This window comes from Athene cunicularia (genome assembly GCF_003259725.1).
Source record: "Athene cunicularia isolate RWA chromosome 1 unlocalized genomic scaffold, athCun1 chr1_part1, whole genome shotgun sequence".
Classification (NCBI taxonomy): domain Eukaryota; kingdom Metazoa; phylum Chordata; class Aves; order Strigiformes; family Strigidae; genus Athene; species Athene cunicularia.
Window position 1 is genome coordinate 120,233,209 of NW_020799091.1, and position 23,247 is coordinate 120,256,455.

At 41.0% G+C, this 23,247-nt stretch overlaps 1 protein-coding gene across 1 annotated transcript in view; it reads left to right on the forward strand.

The window, feature by feature from the left end:
- Positions 1–23,247, forward strand: part of COL8A1 (collagen type VIII alpha 1 chain) — an 88,016-nt gene that overhangs the window by 52,314 nt on the left and 12,455 nt on the right. The window contains exon 3 of the mRNA XM_026868635.1: positions 2,901–3,013. The gene's annotated coding sequence lies outside the window, so the exon portion shown is untranslated. The remainder of the gene's footprint in view (positions 1–2,900; positions 3,014–23,247) is intronic.

Consider the following 23,247-nt stretch of genomic DNA (forward strand, 5'->3'; position numbering starts at 1 on the left):
CTCCCCTCCCCTCCCCTCCCCATCACCATCTACACATTTTTCTGTACCTTCTTCATTGTCAAGGAAGGGTCAGTCCTTATTTGGAGGGACAGGAACTAGGACAGGACCAGGGCAGAAAGCCAAAGAAATCCTGCTGTGGCTGGAGGTAGAAAGGGCAGATGTGATCACTGCTACTGCTGCTGTACTGCATCCCTCTGGTACACGCTGGCACTCCTTTACACTCTCTCTAATCCCACAAAGGCAGTCAGAGCAGCATAGATGGTACAAACAGGAGGCAGGAACGAGCTGCTTGGCTGAAATGCCTAATCCCTCTCTCTGCAGGCACAGGCAAAGTAGCCTGCCACCCCCTTCAGTCTGGCACCTTTCCATTTTGCTATTTGTCCTGGTTGGAAACGCATCCTGTGCCCCATACCACCACCTGGAACACTATCCTGGGCCCTGAAAAACAAGTCTTATGGCTTCAGAATGCAACAATACAACACCCCACTGGGAGGGGAACGAACGAGCGGCTGTGTGGTGCTTAGTTGCCAGCTGGGGTAAACCACAACACTATTCAAAGCAAATTCTGACTTCATGCCTTTCTTTCATCCACAGAAGAAGCTGAGCCAAAGCACCAAACCTAAACACCTGCAAGCTGCAGGGGAGTTTATATTCAGAGCTGAACTGTGGAGCCCAGAACCATCTCTAAAACTGTTGAATGGGTGTAGATGTGTTCTGAATTATTGACTCATTGTTTGAAGGAGAAGGCCTGCTTGGCAGGATAAACAATAAAAAGCCACTCTTCATAAAACTAGGAAGCAAATGGCAATGAGGATGAGCATAATGCACTGGTAATTTCTGCACTCCAGGCTTTAGAGTCCTCTCAGAAAGGTGCCAAATGCACATTTCTTTGTACAGCTCAGATGAATTGGATGGAACCAACTGCAAATAATCCACAGTACTTGGGCATTGTCTCCTGTCGGTTCCCCACGTGGCAGCACATCAGCTGAACTGTACCACAAACTGAGCAGGGGTCTGCTTGCAAGAGGTGGGGGGGAGTAAAGAGAAAATCACCACAGACATCTACCAAAGCAAAGGCAAATCAGGGGCCAGTGCTAGATCTGGTATTGCCAGAGAATTGACCTGACAGTTGTTACAGAGATTTGTTAAAGCTGACAGCAGAGTCCAGAAAGCTTTGTCATCACTAATCTAATCCCTAATCGAAACCAAAGGGCCTGGAAAGCAGCCAGTTACTTTCTGCGAGGGTTCTGGGCTGTGTGAGGAGGGTACCCGCCTGGCTGCCATCGTCTGTCAGCTCTCAGAGCCATGCTGGGGCTGGGTGGGCAGCCAGAGCCACCTGAAGTGGAGAAAGAGTTTCCACCCAATGACCAGAAGTTCAAGGGCTGGTCAGCAACACTGAGATACTGACTGGAGTCAAGATCTGGAGATACCTGGACTAATGTTGTGAGATCTCCTTTCTGGCAGAAAATGCTCCTCTGTGCACAAGATTCAAGCTTCTTTTGTAAAAATGTTCTGTTTTCACTGAAATTGAATTAATTATTTTGTCAGATTTGAAAGCAAGAGACCTTACAATAGCCCAGGTGTGGCATTCAGATGAAACAGGGGCTAGCAGGCATGTTTCAAGTGGGCTTGAATAAATCTGAGGTAAAACAGTCAAGCTACCTGCAGGGTTCCCTTGTAAAATCAGTACTGTGTTTTGGCTCTCCTCCTTCCCCAAATGCTTCCTCCCTCTAAAGTTAGCATAGTCTCATGGTGGCCAGGCCACCCACAGCACAGCTCCCTGGGGCCCACTGAGTCCTGAGGTACACAGCACTGCTGAAGCTCAGCTGTGCAGATGTTAGGAGCCACTACTCCCGAGTTTTCATTTTGCTCTGGCTAATAAAATGCTTAAAGTAAATGGAGAGATACCTTCGGGTGTGTTTGGAGTTACTCTGACTGCTGGGAAACTAGTGGCTCTGCAGTAAAAACACAGGCAAGGAAGATCTTAGGCCAAATAGCTCAATTTTCAACTACAAAGCCAATTTCCCTGCTTATCAAAGGACTGTTTTTCTGGAGCACAGGTCTCCAGAATTCACCACCCAGGACTGTATCACACTGAATCCTAAATGTCTGGATGGCAGCTGAGCCCACCAAATCACAGAGGCTCTTCCCAGCCATGTCAGCGGGATTTGGGTCAGGCAAAGTAGATATGACTTGGTAGCAGCTGCATGAGAGTGATTAGGTTATAAAAATCGATGAGTGTATTTTATATTTCTGTAGGACATTAGCACTTCCTGCAGCTCCCCTTGTTAGCACCCTCCCATGAGGAGCGCCGTCACGCCTGGGACTTCGTGTGGCCGTTCCAAGCACATCCTATCTATCCAAGCCTCTTGGGAACTAATGACTTTATGCTGCACATTGCATGAAAGAGTTCATATGTACATTTCCATGGGCGCAACACACGTAGAGAAAAATGAGATTAAGTAAAAGTGTTTCAGCTGCCCTTCAAATTGATAATTTCATACCTAGTAATCTGAAAAAGCTACGCAGTGTCTCTGCGGAAGGGTGGGAACAAGACTCAAGGCACTTTTCTTGAAATCCAATCCCATATTTTGATTTACAGCATAATTATTACAAGATTGCCAACACAAATACCAAACATTAGGATTTTTAGTCCATATTCAAACTGCTACATCAGTTTTCACAAGCACTGAGGAATTAAAAAGACTACTCAAAGTGAATGAGTTGCCAGGTTGTCATACTTCTGAACAGTAGACCTTGAATAAGAAGCCTGAATATGGAGTTAAAAGACAATGTTAAGCCACTGTGTTTGAAAATCTTGGCCAATAGTCCTTAATATTTTTGTAAAAAAAAAGGATAGTGTGCTCATACATTTCTTACAAGCTTTCTTTTCCCCCTAGGGACCAACTTAAAATCAAGAAAGTAACAACGGGCCTAACACAATCAGGAAATCTAGGTCTCTTAAAGTGAAAAGCAAACAACCTGTCCTTCTGCCCCTTCCTGAAATCTAAATGTAAGTATATCCAGCTTTGAAATCCTAAATGAGTTGTACATATTGCCAAAAAAAAAAAAAAGAGCAAAGTCTTAATACTGAAGTTGTCTTAAAGCTATCATATGCATGGGATTTGATAAGTTAATTCAAGTGTTTGCTGTACACTCAAGCTTTTTAATTTTGAGTAGAAAAATAGATGGTACATAAATTTTGGTGATCATCCTCAGCAGCATTTTTTTCCCTAGATAATTAAAGAAATCTACCCTTTCAGTCATTCTACATTGTTTAACGGGAGAGAGCATGGAATTTTGGCATTTCACGTTTGTTTAAAGAATCTTGTTTTAAATCTATTTTTACGGTCAGGAAAGAGTAAGGAAAAAAGAAACGTCAAAAAAGATTATATCCTGGGAACAGAATGAACCATGCTATTGATGTGCTTTTGATACCCTAAATGCATATGTACACGTGTCTGCTTCCATATGTATGCACATGCAGAAATAAACAGCAGCAACAGTCATTGGGAAATCCATGTTTAATACAATGTTTAGTTTGCTCAATAATGGGAAGAATATGTTAAACATCATTCTGAGCCTTAATGGAAAAGTTTCTGACAACTAGACATTAGCTCATAGTATCCACAGTCATCGTATGCCTATGATTATTGTTTGTTATCAAGTGTGACTTTTGGAAGAAAAAATACATTATTGCTTAACAAGCTGCATTGCAGTAGTGTCCTGCACTCTGTTTTGGTTTCTAGATAGCTAATTAAAAGAACCCACATGTTAAGAATTAATCACTTAAATTCCTTGGACTTTCTGAACATCTTTGAAGGAAGATGAGTGCCACATTTGATCCAGTTTTTCCCTTGTGGAGAAATCCTACACAACATGTCTGAAATGAAACCGGTAGAGTCACATGAACATGACTCTAGAAACACAGACCCCGGCTCTGTGAACCCACAGAACTTCTCCAGGCTACCAGCATCTCTTGGCAGTGGCCGCCCCTGGAGCTGTCCCTGGTAACCATCTCACCCGGCATTGGCTGCTGCCACCCACCCTACCTCGGGTGCTATAAAAGCCTAAGGGAAAAAAAAAGCAATAAAACAACAACAACAACAACAACATTGTATAGCCCAAGGCTCCAGCTCACAAAATATTAATAGAGATAAAACACTTCCCAGCTAGTATTTACATTCTCCCAGAGCATCTATAAGAAAATTTGAGAGCCCAATCCACCCAGCAATACAACAGCCATCCAAGGATGGCAGTGGCCTTTGGTAACTCGGCTGCAAAGTTTTGACAGCAGTTGATGAAAAGACTGTATAAGAGCACTGCTTCTTTTATTAGTAATTTCTTCAAACCTTTCAACAAAGATCTGGTGTTATAGAATAATATGGATCACTTTAAAAAAAAAAAAAGTATCACGTGTTCAGCATTTTAGAGTCCTTCACCTACAGCAGACGAAACAGTAATAGCAGCTATTGAATATACTTTCTACACAGAAAAAAAGCAAGAGTTAAGCTAAGCATTACAAATTAGCACCTGCTAATTTTCATGTGTGGAAAAATTGCTTTGAGAAAAACAAACACTTTCCTCAAGAATTCACAGATATCAGGGACAGAGAATTAAAGGGAAAAAAGCCTTTTAAAAGGGTTGAAAGTTCTGGGAAATGTTATTATTTCCTTTTAAAAAATCTATTCCAGTGAATAGAGAAGAATTTCAGCAAAACATTCAGATCTGGATAGAAATATTCCTCAAATTAAAAGGAAACAAAGCCCTTTATCTGTAGGAAGAATACAGAAAATTTTCAGACTTGAGCATCAACTGGCAGATAGACTTGAAAGGCATTTGGGTCCAATAGAAGTCCTGAGCTGCTACCAAAATCAACAGTCTAATTGTCTCAGCTGAAACTGGGGCTTAGCTTTTGGGTTTCCTGTAACTAAATCTTGCCACAAACAGCTCTGCTAAGTTTTTCCTCTAATAAAATAAAATACAGCAAAATTAAGATAAATACAAGAGACAATGAAGATAAGAATGTAGTTCCCAACATAAGGCAGGGAGCAGATGTTAGAGAAAACTCCTGAAGATATAAAAATAGTACTTGTCAGTTCTAAATGGTCAATAAGACAGTTCTTTAAAAATAAACAATCAAACATCTGAAAGTAATTGCTAGACTAAGGGATTTAAGTTTATTTTATTTAAGCAATAAGGTATTTTAAAAATGTACTCAAAATGTCTAGCTTGCTTCAAATTGCTTAGGTTTTCTGCACAGTGTCATGGTAGTCACTACCCACCCAAATGTGGTATTTTAATAATATTTTTTAAATTGAAAAATGACAATTGAAATGAAGAAAGCAAAACTATTCAGAAAAGTTACCAGAATGCACAGTTTAACTTCAAACACTTTCTAATCTGATCAGGAAGGAGAATGAAAAAAATGCCTTGTGCTGAATTCAGAGACACTGAGTCAGGTGGTAAAGTTATACAATTTTTTGTGGGCTTACTGAGGTCATATCTCAAACTCAAAAGAAACACTAAGCCACTGAAAGTAATGTTTCAGTTTATATAGTCCGATATTCTTTCTGTCTATTCTTTTTCCCATTAAACTGCCTTTTATGCCTCTTCTTGAACATAGTCATCTTCTCTCTCCTCAGTTCCGTCCTCATCTTCTCAGGCTTTATGTTCCTTCATTCAATCCCTGCTTATCTGATAATAAGAATTAGTTTACCAGTCTGCCTTTTCCCTGTCTGACTTGGGGAGCTGGAAGTACTGGATGATTTTAGTGGAACTTAAACCTCAAATTACACATGTGTTTATGGAAATGTTACCTTACATTTCCAGGACCCTTGATTTTAAACAGGAGTCAGCTGCTGGACTCCTTTAGTAACTCATGAAAACCTAGCTTCAGATTCCTCTCAGCAGCTCGGATGGGAGGAAATTAAAGGGGAATTACAAAAGAAAAATCCTTTCCAAACATAGCAGTGTTATTCAATAGCTTAGAAATTTACTTCTCTTTTCCTGTTGGTGAATGTGGTTTCTTTTACTAATCCAAGCATTATTGTGAATAAACCCAATGGTTACTTTTGTCTGTGTTTTGAAGAAGAGCGGCTTGTTTAGAGCTTTAGTAGCGATAACTGACACATAAAGCTCCAGTATAGAGGAATACAGAAAGAGATAAACCTGCCTCCACAAACCATTAGAATTGGGGATATTCCACAGACACCTCCTGCTTGCTGTTAGGAACCATGATGACAAGTTTATGCTCCCTGTGGGTGCAAAGCAGAGACCTGAAGGACCTGCTGCTCATTAAATGCTTTGCTTCTCCAGTCCCCAGCTCCCCAGACATCCTCACCTGTGCACACATGTACAGACTTTGGGTCCCTGGCGACAGGCTCATTGGTACTTTGGCGATACACAGCGGCTGTCCCTTCACAAAGTGAGGAGAAGAAGCTAACTCAAGGTTGCTCAGGCTGAAAAGCAACTTCAAGCCAGTAGGCCACAGATTTTTATACTGATAACAGGAAATTCATGGAAGACTAGAGCAATGTGCCTGTCCGATTTGGGAAACAGTCCAAACAGAAACCCCTATTCTGGGTTTTGCATTAAGCATAAATCCTCCTGTCTGTGTGCTGAAGCATATGGGTTACTAACAGCTCAGGAACAGTCACACACAGATCATATAGCTGCAGTCATCACTTTGCAAATGCTTTCTATGCATTTTCCACAGCTTCCACGTTCAGGGAAAAGTAGCACTAGTGAAGAGTCTTCTTTCAAAGGCCTCACTGACATAACTTATCAATGTCAGGATTCCTTGTGAACTCACTGAGTTTCTTCAGGAAACACCAATGTATTTTCTATGCATGAGTCTCTCTGGAAATGTCGCCTTTTAAGATAGTTTTCTAAACCCTAAGGAGTTCAGACACTGAGCTTTATTAATACCTTTCTCTTGCAAAGTTCAGGGCATGCTACCACAGAATGAAATTAAATTTGAAGTATAGTCAGAAGAATTACCCAGCTAATAATGACAGTTCAGCTAAAATATTTGTTATAGAGTTCAACCTTCTATTTAGTTTCAAAGGAGTTCAAGGTAGTTGTTGGGTTTATTTAAGTAACAGGTTAAGGATATCCTTTTTCAATTGCAAAAGTTAAGCAAATACTGTCAAATATTACAGTTCATAGTAGTCTGGCATAGCAAAAATTTCACAGAATCACAGAACGGTTGTGGTTGGAAGGTGCCGCTGGAGCAGGTCATCTTGTCCAACCTCCCTGCTCAAGTAGGAACGTCTACACCAGTTGCCCAGGACCATGTCCAAAAAGATTCTGAATTATTTCCAAGGATGGAGACTCCACAACCTCCCTGGGCAAGCTGTGACAGTGCCCAGTCACCCTCACTTTTCTACTCACTCTACTCTCTCTCACAATTTCTACTTCACGCATCTGAAATTTCCCCCATACCTGTTCACTGCAGCAGTCTACCTCATGATTTACAAGGGGCGGATGAATGTTGGAGCACAATGCTGAAATCAGGGATGTTTTAGTTGAGCAGCTGACGCGGTAGTTTACTGAATGCATTTACTCTGTACTGCTGGTGTAAATGGGGGATGGTGTAAGTGGAGTCAGCTATGAAGTGGCGTGGTGTCAGCACACATCGTGGGAATGGGAGCCGTGCCAGCTGATGGCACAGCTCAGGCTTTCTGTAGAATAATTGCTTTGGGTGCAAACGGCTATTTCATGCTACTTTGCTTGCATTACAGCTATTTTTAAGCCACCCACAACATGGACACTTAGTATTTTGAACCTCCAGAAGGTCTGGAATGTGCTCAGGTCCCCCCTCTGGGGCTGTGTTTGTGAAACTGTCCCTTGATACATGACAAACTGGAAAGGCAAAGAAAAGGCACCAGCACGGAGCCTGTGCTGACAGTGTAAATAGAAATCTGAGTTCAGCGGACAAGGTTCACAGTTTGCAGTGAAAGGTCATAAGGATTTTAAGCATTTTTGGTATTTTGTCTCCGCTGTCTGCACAGTATCAAGCAAATAAAAAAACCCCTGATAGACAGCTTCCAATTCTGTATACTTGGCATCCCTGCTCAGCCCGAAGGAACATGGGAAGCTCTGTGTTTGGCATTCTACAATTATTTGAGGACACGCCACCCTAGCAAAGCTTTAACACTTACTCAGCCCCGACTTGCCTGGTATTTTTTCATGTGACATTTGATAGGCTAAAAGGCTTACCCAGCTTCAGCTAAGCCAAGTGGCCTGCAGTTTTCTTGCTGAAAATGCAGTATCAAATTTAGCATTATGAGGAAAAGTCCTAAAATGTTAACTCTCAACAGGTTATGTTCCTCTTTCCCCAGCCAATGTGCAGTCACATTAAAATATCAAATGCTTTTATGAGAAATCTCCTACAGTCTGTAGTTGAACCAAAAGAGACTTGGAGGAATCTGATTTTTTATCATTATTTTTATTATAATTTTTGCCTGCAGTGAGTTCATTCCCTCCTCTGGATATTATTATAACATCTCCTTTTAGGAAAGGTTTAGTGCTGGCCTGTGAAACACTGACAATGACATTTTTATTTCCTGGACCTAACTAAATTTAAACCAAGTGGAGACTGTTTTCCTGGAGGTATGTAACCACAGAAATCTAAAGAAGAGTTTTATTACCTGTGCACCTAAGAAGTGAGTGCAACCACTGCTTTTCGTAAAATTCCTCCTTCCAGTATTCAGGTCTGTACTGCTGAAGCAACAAACAAGAAAAAAACCCCTTCCATATTACTCTTGTCTTTGGGTGCATCTCTCCTGGGCTCAGAATACTCAGAGATATTTTAGGAGTGTGACTGGGATTAAATAGTAAAAATAGGACAGTATGTGAGCCAGGTATTGGACAAATTTCTTGCAAAGTGTATTCTTTTAATCTTCCAAATTAGCTTTTTCTTTGTGTTCCTAGCTCTGCAACTCCTGGGGTACCTCAGCGTATTAGAAGTTTGTTGTGTACACAGTGAGCGCTAAACACTCAAGCCCAGGTTATGCCTAGAGTTGCTGAGGGGTGCCTGGTGGGGTTTTCCCTGTAACTCCCACTAACATACCTGACAATGTCATGAGGGATTTATTTTCAATCTTAGATACTTGGATCCTTTGCAAACCTTGTTCTTCAGGCTCAGGCAGAATACCTGTTCAAGCTGCTGTGCAACATACTCCTTCATACCCTTCTTGAGACAGTTATTTTTGTATATTGAGATATAAAACATATTTTGTTGTTGGGTCCCTTCCTTAAATTTTCCTTACTGTACCTGAAACCTGATGTCCATTCTGCCTGGCCTAAAAGTATAGTAGTTATCTGCACAAGTATTCAGTGGCTGTGAAGAGCTGAAGATAGAAGGTGTCTACAAACAATCTTCCTTTTCTTTTTAATTTCCTCTCCCCCCTCACTTTTTACTTAGATATAGACAATTTTGCTCTGAGGTTTAGTAGTGCTGAATGGTGCACAATAGATGCCTGAATGTATATGTTATCTCCTCCTACCATGGTCAAGTGTGGAATACAAACTCTATGCCACATGTGATTAAACCTAGCCAGGAATGAGTAAGATCTCTAAATGGGAGGTATAACTGCATAGCAGCTGCAGACACACTCAAAATTCATTCCCTTTCTTCCCTAAGTATAGAAAGATTGAGATCAAAGGGCTGGTGCTCACTATTTTCTACCCACCAGCAGAAAAATCTGCAGATTTTGATGTGCTCAGAGCAAAGCACAATCCAACGTGATACATTTCTAGGATAGCTAGAAAACAAAGTCCCTTGCTTTTTGACAAGAGATAGTGTTTGAAAAGCTAAACACAGACTAAAAGACAGGAAACCTGACAGGACTAAAAGGAAAGGTATTTGTTAATGCTCAGCTGATATCATCTTTGCCCTGGCTAATACCAGGAATATGCTGTTTGCAGTGAGCTGTCTGTAGGTGACTGAAGTAACTGGGAGAAGAGAGGACCCTCCTCATTCAAAGACACAGGTGAACAACATGACTTAAGATAAGATTCTGCCTTTACAAGAAATATCTTTATAAATCATGACATGATAGTTTTGAATCAGAGGCAGTGTAACACAGCTGTGTCCCAGCCAACACGGGCCATAACACCTATGGAAAGGATAATTATGTGAACATGTTTTTGTTATTTTGCTTTTTTTTAAAAAAAAAAAATTGCAAGCGGAGTGTTAGACCTGTGTCTGTGCTTAGCGGATGGCTCACGCCACCTACGGGGCAGCTTCGGTAGCTCGCAAGGACTCCCCGTGGAAACCCAACAGTTTTCATACTGATCAAAAATTGCTCCAACAAACATTTGAATTGGCTGTACTACCTGTCAGTATTTAAATATATATACATGGATAATAAACCTTCGATCTTCAGATGCACTGCTACAACACTGGACATTCAGTGTGATTGATTTTATACATACACTTGCTAACAATCCAAGGACACATACATAAACATCTAATTATCTTTTGATTATTGCCACAAATTAGTTAACGGTGACTGTAATTGGAATTAGAAAAATTATACAAGATGAGTTTTAATTGCCAAGCCCATTTTGTCTACTGAAAACTGCAGCAGAGAATCTAATAAAACTCCAAACAAAGCTTACAAAGATACAGTGGGTTGTCAGAGCTGACTATCCCTGCCCAATGCAGTGTCTGCATTAAGCCTGGATGGATACCAGTGTGTGAGTCTGGTGCTAAAGAAAAAATGTCTGAGGTTATAGTTGTAGAAATAGTACCTTTTCCTTAGGAATAACAGTATTTTCTTTATACAACCGTGCCAAGTGTCAGCCTTTCTACTGCTTTCAGAGGCCTGTTTTGATCACCCACTTCAGCTCTTTTTTCACTCGTTAGCACTACCTAGTGATTAAGTGATAACAAGTAAGTTCCAAAAGCAGGGCACAGCCTGAGCAGCTGAGCCTGAAGGTGGGGCAACTGATGGTGACAGGAGTCCTTTCCCCAGCCCCATGGCAGCAAAGGGCTAATCCACAGGGGCAGGGGCAGCCTCCGGGACAGCAGAGCCCGGGGACCTGCTCTGCCACCTTGGGATAGGGTGGAGGTGGAGGAACCAGCAACTGAGTGGGTGAAGACACAAAGACTGCAGCATCCCTTCCCCAACCAGCTGGAGCACTGGAAACAGTCTGTGGCAGGAGGCTAGTGCACGCGAAAGACATGGTCTGCCCTTGGTGCTTTACCCAAATCATGCCCTGTTTTGTTTTCTTTCTTCCTTTGGCAGAACTGGGCTGCTTACAGCATGACAAGGACCTACGTGATTAAAACTGAAGTTAAAACAAACAATTAGTCCAGACTTTATTACGCTCTTTTTTTTTAATGGACTATTCGGCACCAGGCTAGTGCGATTTTCAGTCAGTGCTGCTTTACCCTCTTCACCTCCTTCTCCCCAAGACATTTGCAGTCTCACTGAATGCTGTATTGGAAAGTTGGCAGTAAGGAAGGCCTCTCCACTGTTTCACAGGAGATGGACTAGCTACAAACAAGAAGCAGTTGTTGTTTCTGCTCAGCCATGTTATCCCAATTATACCCAGGGACAATGCCATTGGTACAAAGGAAAATTCTTCTAAATTACACAACTCAAAGATGAGTATCAGGGCCTAAAACTTTAGTCCTCTCTCACAGTGTGTAGGGTTGATGTAAAGTTTCCTTCCAGTAAGACACATTTCTTACAGTTTCTAGGTTGGTTTTCTTTTGCTTTATTTTAAGAGAATCACACTTTTTTCTAGGACTAAAGCATTTCTGGAAAAGACTCTGAAAAAGTCTGTTCTGGTGGTTTTAAAACTGGCGTAAATAGGTACCTTACATAAGCAAGCTAATTTCAGGTGGCTTCAAAACATACAAAATAGTGATCTAATTCAGGATAAAAGATAATGCCATGACAAAGAAATGTGTCCCTTTAATTGTAAAGTATTATTCCATCTCTTAATGGCACCACAGACTGCAAAGACAAATGTTCTTGAGAGCTGTTGTAATTAAAGGCATAGGGAGGATGCTTGGGGGTGTGTGGGTGTGTGTGTGTGTGTTTTTAAAATAGAGTTAAGGGATTGCATTTACAGAAGCCAAGCAATGAGTTCAGAAGAAGCAATAGCATGTAGAATGTAAGTAATACAGTGAGGATTTCAGAAAAAATGGGTATAGCACCTACACTTTCTTATTAACTGCAACTCCAGTTCTAATTTGCATGGATGAAGTAAATTAAGTGATGTGAATAATTGCTTTAGACACTATAATATATACAAAAGCAAGGCCAGAAAAAAAGAGCAGACAAAATACGGCACCTAGCATGAATCAAAAAAGCAGCTCCACTCCTGGAGTCCCCAGAGACAAATCCATCTGATTTTGCTTAAGCAAACAATGGGGGGGTGAGGGGGTGTCCTCTTTTAATTTCTTTTTTGGCCTCCACTATATGGTTTATCTTGAGTGCTCATCTTCCTGACAAATCTATTTTCAGGAAACTATTCTTTCGAGTCTCATAGCCCTGAAGAACACCTGGATAAATGTGTCTGCTCATCCAGACTAACTTGTGGTCTCTGTGTGGCTTTGTTTAAAGTTAGAGGTTCACATAGACTTGTAAACAGTGAATTGCAGGGACTGGAGACTGTGGCAGGCAATGTAGTACCTAAAAGAGCTTACTGCGACCAAAAGCTTCTTTTCTCTGTAAGTTAGTGTGTTACACACTCATGAGCAGGAGAAAGATAGGTCTGATGACTTAGTAAAGCCCTCATTAAAATGCTCAATGTACTTCTTAGAGCATCACTCAGAGATAAGTAAAGAGTTTCAGATTTGTTTTACAAATGAGGAACTGAAGGAGGTTGGCAAAGCATGGCAATACCTATACAGCAGCCCCAGAAACTTCTGCACTGCTTTGCAGAGGTATCAAAGATTTAGCTTTAAACTAGGCTGTGTGGGTACCACCAGCCAGTCAAGCTGCACCATCTTGATGCTTACCACAGGCTGGCTCACCGAGTTACTTCTGTTCCTCCACTGTAGATCCTGTCTGGAGTCCTGAACTCCAGATGTGTCCTAGATGAGATGTGTGAGCTGAGGGACCTTAAGACACTACAAGAAACTCCACTGCCCGTTGGCTTGTTTCTCTTCATTCCTCCTTTCCTCCTCCCATACAAACTGTAATGCTCAAGGTGGAAGAAACCTGAACATGACAAAAAGCAGGAGGTGGTGAGTGATAGCAAACAATACATACAGTGCAGAGAATGAGTAGGGGCTGGTGGATCAGGCCTGCCTTTTCCATAGGAACGAAAAAAACACAATGCTGTAAGTAACCTGCCCAAGGTCATAGAGGTGGTTTTGAACAACCTTACACACACGCTTAAAAATCTCTAGTTCTTTTAAAATTTGAGCCTGATGCTTGAGTGATGGTGTCTGGACATACCAGATCAGGACTCATAACCAGAACTGTGCCACCCCCTTACTGTAGTCCCATGATGTGCGTAAGCAGGCAGGATTCAAGTCCAACATAGGAGTCTTTCTCAGAGCCAGAGGCCAATCCATTATTTAACTCTGCAGTACCAGACAGTTTATAATCTGCCTTCGGTCTTTTTCAGAGGTAGTAGCATGTCTAAGTCTATCCTTAGGAATTCATTTGGAAAACATGTAAGCCAGATATTTCCTTAGTTCTCTAGGGGCAGCGTGTCCTCATAGGAAGCAGGAACAGTATTTCACAATTATCATTTTCTAACCCCCTCCCCTCCAGCACTATAGGAAAGCAAGAATATCTTAGGAGAAGAGTAAACATTTAGCACGTGCCTGTTTCACCATTCTGATTCAGCGCATCAGCCCCACATCCAGAGATAGTAACTGCAGGAGTCTGTGTTCTATCTGCAGTAAAAAATGTTGGCTTTTCTGGGTCTGGACACTGCCACCTCAGCTCAGCTCATTTCTAATGCGAGTGCTTTGGCAGCACACAGCTGAGCAAGGCCATAGATGTGCATTTTTAAATGTGGTAACCTCCAGATTGTGTTTTTCTTGAGAATCATCTATATTATAATTATAAGGAAAAAAGATGGCACCACTGCATTTTTTTACAAAACAATTCAATTTGTGATTATTACTTTTAGTCAGTGAGGTGTCTTTGTAATGCATTTAACACATTTGGAAACCCTGGGTCCTCCCATGTTTCTTTTTGCACCAGTTTTCTGTGGTTGGACAAAGATCAAACATAATAGTGTCTGTAGCCAGCACACAATATACGTGATCACTTTGGTTAAATTATAAAAAAGGCTAACATCTAACTTGTCCATGTCATGTTATTTGGCAAAACTAATGATATAATTAAATGGGTTCAAATATCAAAAACATATGTATCTGCTTACATTTATGCTGCTTTTTTTTTTTCCATTTACAAAATAATGCTTTTGTAAGAGAGTAAAATTCAATGAGCTTCATATGTACTGGTAGAGTTCTGCAACTCAATTATTTCTTCATCACAATGGCAAGAGAAACTCCAGCGCACAAATAATCTAGAAGATTTATACATGTGATTGCAGCGCGGACACTTGGCCTACAGAGCTCCCTAGCAAGCCAAAGAGAAGTAGTCTGTTCCACAGGTATGAGGAGCGTTGGCTGATAGCATCAGCTAAGCCATGGCGAAAAGATATGAGCAGAACATTGACAGTCCTACTTCTAGCTAAACTAAGAAATCTTTGAAGTATGATATGTTGATTTCATGAGGGTTTAAAGCAAACTTCTGCAGGAAATGGGATCCACATGCATGTTTTCTTGGGAGTTCCTTGTAAAACAATAGTCAAGTCTGAACATAAGTATGTATTTTTAATTTAATAGATAGGTTTACTTTACAGGTTCTTCCCTCATTCTCCTACTGCCTGTAGGACTGTACATCAACAGAGACATCCGAAGTCTGCTTTCATTTAATTAAATGGGATCTTTGTTGCCAGTTTAAAAAAAAAAAATCAGATATATTAAATAATGTCTGTTCTCATGACGTCTCCAGTCCAATTTCCAGGAAGAATTTGGGATAGTTTTGAATAGATGAAAAGAATTATAAGAAAAACATTTCCCTCAAAAAAATTAAAGGAAAGCAACACTCCTACTTATCTTCCAACTCTTCCATCTCTGGAAATTTTCCTTTTAGTTCAGAGGGGCTAGGCAAGTCAAGCTGTTCATCTGTGACATCCCATTAAATGTCATCATTAGCAAGATTAGATGCAGAAAAATGGACTCAATAACAATCACTGCTGTCCATCTCAAACCAGATACATTTAACCACTGTGATCATTTCCACAGCAGAAGAATATCAATATCAATAAATTGAGCACACGGAAGAGTTAGGACTCGGTGATACTGGTTATTCTCTTTATGAATAGGAATTACCTCCACTGCAGTTACCTGAGAACAGAATCTAGGCCAGTAGTGGCTACCTGTGTACTTAGCTACACAATGGTAGGCCAAGGTTTGGGTATTTTTAAGCTAATACAAACCAGAGCGATTATAATTTTACTGCCTGAAAATGGGAATTTCATAGATCTAAATTGACATTTGTTCCTTGCCAAAATATTTTGCACTGGCACTTACTGTTGGAAAGACCAGTTTTTCCTACTGGCAAGAATTGAATAAAATTCAGCCAAATTCTTCAGTTCTTAATTGAACAAAATTTTCATTGTAGTTTTGCTTGATTAACAGGTGATAGTCTACTGCATGGATAACTGTCTGTGCATATATAGGTTGAGATCCATTTACAAATATTTAACAACTATCAAACTTTACACGGGTTATAATTCTCATTAAGAATTAATGGGGTTATCTATATATATATATATGTCAAATTACCTGTCTGCACAAGTGACCAGTTCCTCGACTGTTGAATTTCACAAGCTTCTAATGTTGCTAATTCTCACATGGAAGTAATTAATTGAGTCACTTGAGAAAAATCTGTTCCAGATCATGGTCTGGTTTTGTGGAGGCCTGAATTACTGAACTCTAGGAAATACTCTTCTCTTTTTTTTTTTACGTTAAAAAATAAATTTACCAGTGTAATTGATGCACAGGAACCAATGGGACACAAATTTCTCAAAAGTTACAGTCACTACTGCATGTAGTTTTCCATCACATCTGTTCAGATTTCTGCATTTTATTTGTGTCACAGATCCTCCCAAGAAGAATTACTAGACCATCATAGTCAGGAGGATTCATAAAATATTTAAACTTCAGCAGTCATTTTTAGCCTGAGGCAGCCAAGGGAAAACTAGCCAGGAAAATTCTTCAACAATATTGTGTTAATAATTTTGCATTTCCAAATGAAAAATGAGTAGGTTTGCCTTCTCTTCCCTAACTGTTACCACTACATCAGGAATGCCACCCAGTGTTGTACTGGTATTGTCGCAATATACGGATGACTGCAAATAGAGACAAACACAAACCTCTCCCCTTCTGGATTTGTCATGGCTTAGTCCTTTGAAGACAAGTTCAGTTCAGATGTCACATTTAATCAAGATGAGGCCTTCATCCCAAACCAAAGACATAACGGCATGTAATCAGTATTACAATTTCAAAAAAAGTAAATAATTTTCAACTGACCACTGTTAAAGAGACTGCATCGTTTGAGGAATAAATATAAGTACAAGGATAAAACAAGGTATAGTTATTAGTCATAAAGATAAGAGGGATAAGAAGTAATTCAGGAAGATTAGAGGCATGGCTAGAATTTAACAGCAGTTTTCAAAGCTGATTTATGAGATTTGTACATGCATTAGAAGATAATCCAGTCTAGAGCCTAAATAGGCAAAAGAAACAAAACTGCCAAAAAATGAAATACAGCTAGTTGGGTTTTTTATAATTTCTCAGTGATTTTGATAACCAGTGCTGCCTTTTAGGTTGAAAAGAAGAAAAAGAGGTGGGTGATAATTTTTTTCCATAAATACTATTTGAAATTAAGCCATCCAAATCTTCATTTAAAAGCAGTGGCGTTGTCATGTGGCAGTAGTTTGTACATTTTGCCCACTATGCCTTAAACGAAGAGATGAAAACTCTCTGTAAGTTTGCCTTACTTCCCCTTTCTGTAATGTTACTTTCAAAAACCTGTAATGAAAATAGTATCTAAAGAGAGAGCAAACGTGGATGCCATACAATCCTATGGATTATACAGGGTCTTAGTTTTTTTTCCAGCACAGTCACTGCTGATTTATTATTAAAGCTTAAATCAGTGAAGATGGAAGGACCCCTCAATCCCAAGCAGAGAGCTTCTAAATCTCTGGTATCTCAGTTAGTTCCTTCACACGTTCCCCTTTGCTCTTAACCCTTTTCCTCTGTGCTCTGGGGTCCCAGCAGCATGAAACAGAGATGCCACCACAAGCTACTCATACAGATGCAGTAATACCAGCAAAGCTGACCTGGGAGGTTTTGATTTCTTTAGTTTAATTCTTACTTGCTGTTTCATTTGTGTGCATATACTTAGGCGTGCGTGTATGGGCAGGGCTTACTATCCCAGTACATGGCTCAGAGTTGCTGGTACGGCTGCTTCTCAGCAAGGAGTGCTTTGCCATTTAGTATTCCTTTAGCAGTAAAGTGCTCCTACTCTAAGCACAGCCTAAACTGCACCCTGCATCCAGTGCTGGTACTTGCCAAAGTATCCCTCCAAGGGTTTTGGAGCTCACAAAGCTGCAAACATATCTTCTGGAAACATTAGTCTCTGGATGACTTTACTAGTACAACTTGCAAGCACAGTCCTTTAAGGAGATCATTTCTGCAGGATCTAATCAGCCTTATTATTTAATTTTCTGAGAATTTTGCAACAATTTTCAGTTCAGACCTAAAAAAAAACCCCTCTCAAACTCTGAGCCTGTGGGCTATAATTATGTACTCCAGATTATCTCTTTCCTCAGCATGGTTAAACAAGCCTTCCACAAAACACTTTAGAAATATGTCTATTAAGAATACACGATTTTTACTCACATCTGAAAATCTGAGCAGGTTCTTGACCTCACACAAAATTAACTTAGAGTTAAGGTAGGTGCCCCATCTCACAGTCAAACAAAGCAAACAAACAAAATCACTGTAAGCATTACTGATAGCTCTTCTGCTGTTAGGAAAAACAAGGCTCGGTTTTCCTTGCTAGAGAAATATCTGTCAAGTGGATTTATTTTTTGTTCGGTTAAGTCACGGTTTGTAGGTAGCCAGGAACCTTTGGTTCTGATGTTCAGCAGTAAGAATCTGGTGAACAAAGTTTGTGAGGAAGAATATGATTTAAGTGCACTGAGTTTTCTAACACCAGATTTTGTGAAGTTAGTCACTGTTGTCTTAACTGCATCATCCTGGGAAAAGCCAGCATGTGCCTTAGCTACTACTTTGCAGAGATACAAGAAGAATTTTTAACAATGCGTGTCTGCTTAAAAAAAATCCAGATATTGAAACAAAAAAGGAAGACTGGGGAGGGGAAAAGGAGGCCTGAGGTGATTGACAATGCAGGATATAGAACCTTTCAGATCCTAATCCATGAGGGGATGTTCGCATCTGGTCCCATAATGGAGTGCACGTGCCTGAATTAGGTGCCTGGACTCTGTGCATGTGTGTAAGGGGAGTTAAGTGCCTCAGAGGGGGATTCACAGAAGTCACTCTTTGGGGAGCTGCCTAAGCCAGCCAAATACGAAAAGATGAAGATTGCAGTTCATTCTAAATCCTAGCTCTGTCCTGGGTTTAAGTGCCTTCTGGTGAACAGAGTACACAGGCACAAGGCCCTTCACTCAGCTCATAGCTCACCATCCTCTTTTGAAGGCAGGTGCCAAATTTTTCTTTCAAACTCAGAGCAGCCCGCAGCAGCTCGAGCAGAGTCTTACTCAGGCCGTAGAAGAGGAGTCTAATTTCTTCCCTTAGCAAAGGGCACTGAAGTGCATTTCCAAGGTGTGCTCCAGCCAGCAGCTGCAGGCATCAGCTCCCCGGAGGCGGCTTGGGGCTGGCTGGCACAGGTCACAGCAGACCGGAGGAGGCCTGGGGAGCAGGGAAAGCCACTAGAGACATTGGCTGAAAGCCTGGGAGGTGTCAGCAGGGAAAGGCAGCCTCAGGTCCATGCCCTGCTTGAAGGAAGGTTTGCACACTGGGACCAAGCAGCTGGGAGTTGAGGGGCCTGCCAGCTCAGGCAACAGCTAATCAGTCCCTGATCAGTACTTGGATTTTGATTAGGGACTGAAGTGCTTTAATTTCCCCCTCCAGTCCTATTTCCTCATGTGGTCCCAGCCCCACCTCTGCCTCAGAGTGCTGCAGGCAGCTGAAGGGAAGCTGGTGTCCCCCTTTGATCCAGTTCAGCAGCGGGATGGCAGCAGGTTTGTCAGCCTGTCATCGCTGGCAGAGTCCTTCACCCTGGCTGCAGTACTGATGAAACATGAGTGCCAGCTCCCGCTGCAGACATCTTACAACAGTCAGACAGGACAGCTGATTGCTGATGAGCTTTATTGCCTGCAAGTCTCACAGTTACCAGCAATCATGAGTCCAAATGCCTGCACTGAACATTTCATATTGTTTCTCTTGGAGTTGAGAGACTTGAGTGAGTAATAGTATTTGCTCTTCAGTACTTGGCTTTTCTTTCCTTTGGCCTTCGTTGGGTTATTCCAAGGTGACAGATACAGTAATTTCAAGTCCTTTAAACCATAGTACATTGGATTGCATATAGGAAATTAATTCTGCCTCATGGCATCTTTGGGGTTTAGATGACTATATATTTTCACAGATCCAGGATAAGGGTGTATGTGTGTGTGTGTGTGTGTGTCTTTTTTGTGTATGTGTGTGTTCCAGAAGTATTCTTTTTCTTTACTGTGCTTTTGAGAGACATGGCAAACATTTACTGTAAGTATTCACTGAATCAAACATACGAGGAGTATTTTAGAACTCAAGTTGGAAGGTTTTTTGGTGGTGTCATGGTACCCTTATCTTTGTATAATGGGAAGAGAGTGGCATCTCTGTAGGCCTGTACATGTTACACTTGTCAAGAAGTAACAGTTATTTCAGTCTTTGTCTCTCTGCCCATTGACTAGTCAAGTGGTTATGTGTTGAAGTACACTCGAATAAGAAGCATTTCTTATCTGCTGCACAAGAGGGAAAGACAGAAGGCCTGTATGGGCAGATCTATCTGGCATGACACAGGGATGTATGTGTGCAGTTCAGCCATGGTGGCAGTGTAAGGGAGTACACTAGAGTTTTTGGTGGAGATTGCACCCAAGTGTCAGATTATGAAGAGATGTACATGGGTAAACTCACTGTCTCCCATCTAGCAACTTCCAACTTCATGTCCAACCATAGATATGACCCAGAGAACAAAAGGGCTTTTATACAAATTAAAAGCCGAGTTTTTAAACCCATTTTAACCGAATGAGTGTTTAGTTGTGGTTATGGTCATCTTGGTCTTTATCAAGCATAAAAATTAAAATCTACCCATTTAGGAAATAGGAGATAATATCTGCTTGAGTTTTGCTAATGGAACAGTGTCAGGTCATGACTAAGATGAGCACATCCTAACAATTACGATAATAGCTGCAATATTTCATAATAAAACAGGAAAATAACTTGCTAAATAATTTTAAAACATCCTCCTGATTTCTGTCTGGATGGAGTAGTCTAGTATGTTTAACCTAAGGCAAGATCATTTCTTCCACTGTTTGAGAAAAGGTGGGAAAAGTATACAAAGCGCAGGAACCTTTTTAATGGCAAGTAACCTTCCAACAAAAATTGTCTGAGAGACAGGAGGCTTTTTCAAGAAAAATATTTTACAGACATTTGTTATTGTTTTCATATCTCCCTTGGACTGGGACATTGGGGTTCTGAGGAGCTGCAAAGTTAGTACACAGCAAATAAAAATAAGGGAGAGAGAAGCTGCTCTTCCTCCTCTCAACAGGCTCAGCAAAGCACAGGGAATGGAAATATTGTAAGTGGTAACAATTCATCTTCGAAATAGAGCCTCCAAAGCCTCTTGCTTTTATTTAAAAGAAAAAAAAAAGTCATGAAGCGTCATGAGGGCAAGAGCCAAGAAAACACATTTTGTACACCATCAAAGCGAGAAAAGGAACAGAAATGCTACACTGTGCCAGTTTCAGAAAGAGACAATCAAGCAAATTTTATGGCAAGAAGGCAATGCATAAGGCCACAGGACTACAACAGGAGTCATGGAGAACAGTAAATTGTTTCAAATTAAGATCAGGCCAAGTACTTGAGAGTCCCACACAGATTTCTTGCTTTATAGTTCAAGAACTCCCAGGACTGTTAAACACAGCCCAAGTTGCAAAGGCTATAGAGTATGACCACTGCAAAGGGGCACATGAAATAAAAGTTTCTCTGTAACCAAGACTTCAACTACCAAGAACCAGTGCACCCAGAATTAGACTCTTTTTCTTAATGGGATTTCATGATCTTGATGCCTTGTTAGGGGTTAAATGGCTCCCATCTAGATCACGGTAGAGCACTTTAATCAGTATGTGCACAGAGATAGGAGGGAAGAGGAGAAGAAGTATAGTTCTGAACCTCAGAGAAGTCCCTGCTTCATCACTTGTAATAAAAAGGCTTACGCATTTTTTTATATAAAGAGTTACCTGTTTCTGAAGAGCCAGCCCTCCTGCCTGCCTCAGACACCCCAGAGATGCCAGGAGCCTGGTAGACACCTGCCTCTCCCAGAGCCATGGGTGGGCTCTATCTACCTAGGACACAGAGAAGCCTTTTTACCCCCAAAATGAAGATACAGTGACAGTGGCAGTGGCGTGGCAGGACATCACACCACAGCAGGGTACCTGCAGGTGGCCCACAGGCCATGCGAGACAAGTCAACCCTCAAGAGGCATCAGTGACTGAAATGGCACTTGCTACAGCCTCAGGATCAAGAGAAGAGCAAGAGCAGTTTCTGCCCACTTTCCCCTCAACTCCTCAGGTGTGGCACCAAGCGTAGTTTAGCTAGTCTGATAAGTCAAGCCTACACAAGTATTACATCTGCAGACAACTGTACTGCTTTACATAATGTTTAATCTAATAAAAAGACAGATTATCTTCCCTGCGACATCTGTATCAATCAGTCATTGTCACTACCAAGAGCACTTTTATAATCAGGCTTTTCCTTTCTGTTGCCAATTATTGGGAAGGGTTTAAGAAAAACACATACTCTAGCACCTATTGTGTTTGGCTGGTTTTAATGAATGGGATTTTTGCATACACATCTAAGCTTTCCTAAAGGTAGCGAGATCTGCTAATTCACACAGTGTTCTCCCTCTAAGTAGTTTTCCCAGACACATGAAATAAACCCCTAAGCCAGGCTGTATTAGAATAAAATATATATAGCCTGAGTTGATCTTTTGGTCTCTTTTAGGACTCAATACACCTTCACAAAGAACGTATTTTATTTTTTCTGCTTTTAGTATAATACTTTGTTTAATCAAAGGAGGAACTATTAGTTCTCTGAGCAGTAAACTGGTGGATATCCTTCAGAGTAAGACTCTCTGCCACATGCGAGTATTTGGCAAAGATTCAGGATACATTGGATTTTATTAATTGCCACAGAGAGAGTCATCTTCCCTCACTTTTGTCTACTCCCATACATCTGATAAAATTGAGTATCTCACTGATTACCACTGAACTGAGGAGATCATTGACTTGTCATTTAGAGCCAACTGCTAGTGTGTGGCTTGTTCACAACACCGTAGCTGCCTGAACCAAGAGGTAGCGAAATGGAAACTTTTTACACTTCTACCAGTGAGTATAATTCATGGCAGCACTGCTAGAGACACTGCTTTGGATTAAAATAGTAAAATGCTGTGATACACTTCACAAACCATTGTACCATAATAACATGCAAACAATTATACCATGAAACTTTGGGAGGCTTCTATTGCATGCAGCCAGCACAACCTATCTCAGGGCAGAGCGAGGCCAAGAGTGATGAATGGCAGCTGAGAGGTTTCCAAAGAAAGCCTGTAGTTGCCTGTCCACACTGGTTTGCAACCAGTAATCACCATAATTCATTATCAACACCTCAAGGTTCAGCCTGCTGGATCAAGCACTTCAGTCTGAAGCGCATCTCAGGTTGTTTGTCTTTGCATCGATTTTTGGGGCAGGGGATTGGCAGTAGATGTGAAACATTTTTGCCAGAACAATCCCCAAACTAACGCCCCCAGGAGATGGTCCATTGACTCTAAAAGCTCTTCCATGAAAATCAGCCTCATTCCCAGCGGGCTGTGTACCATAAACCCATTACATCTGATAAGACAAATT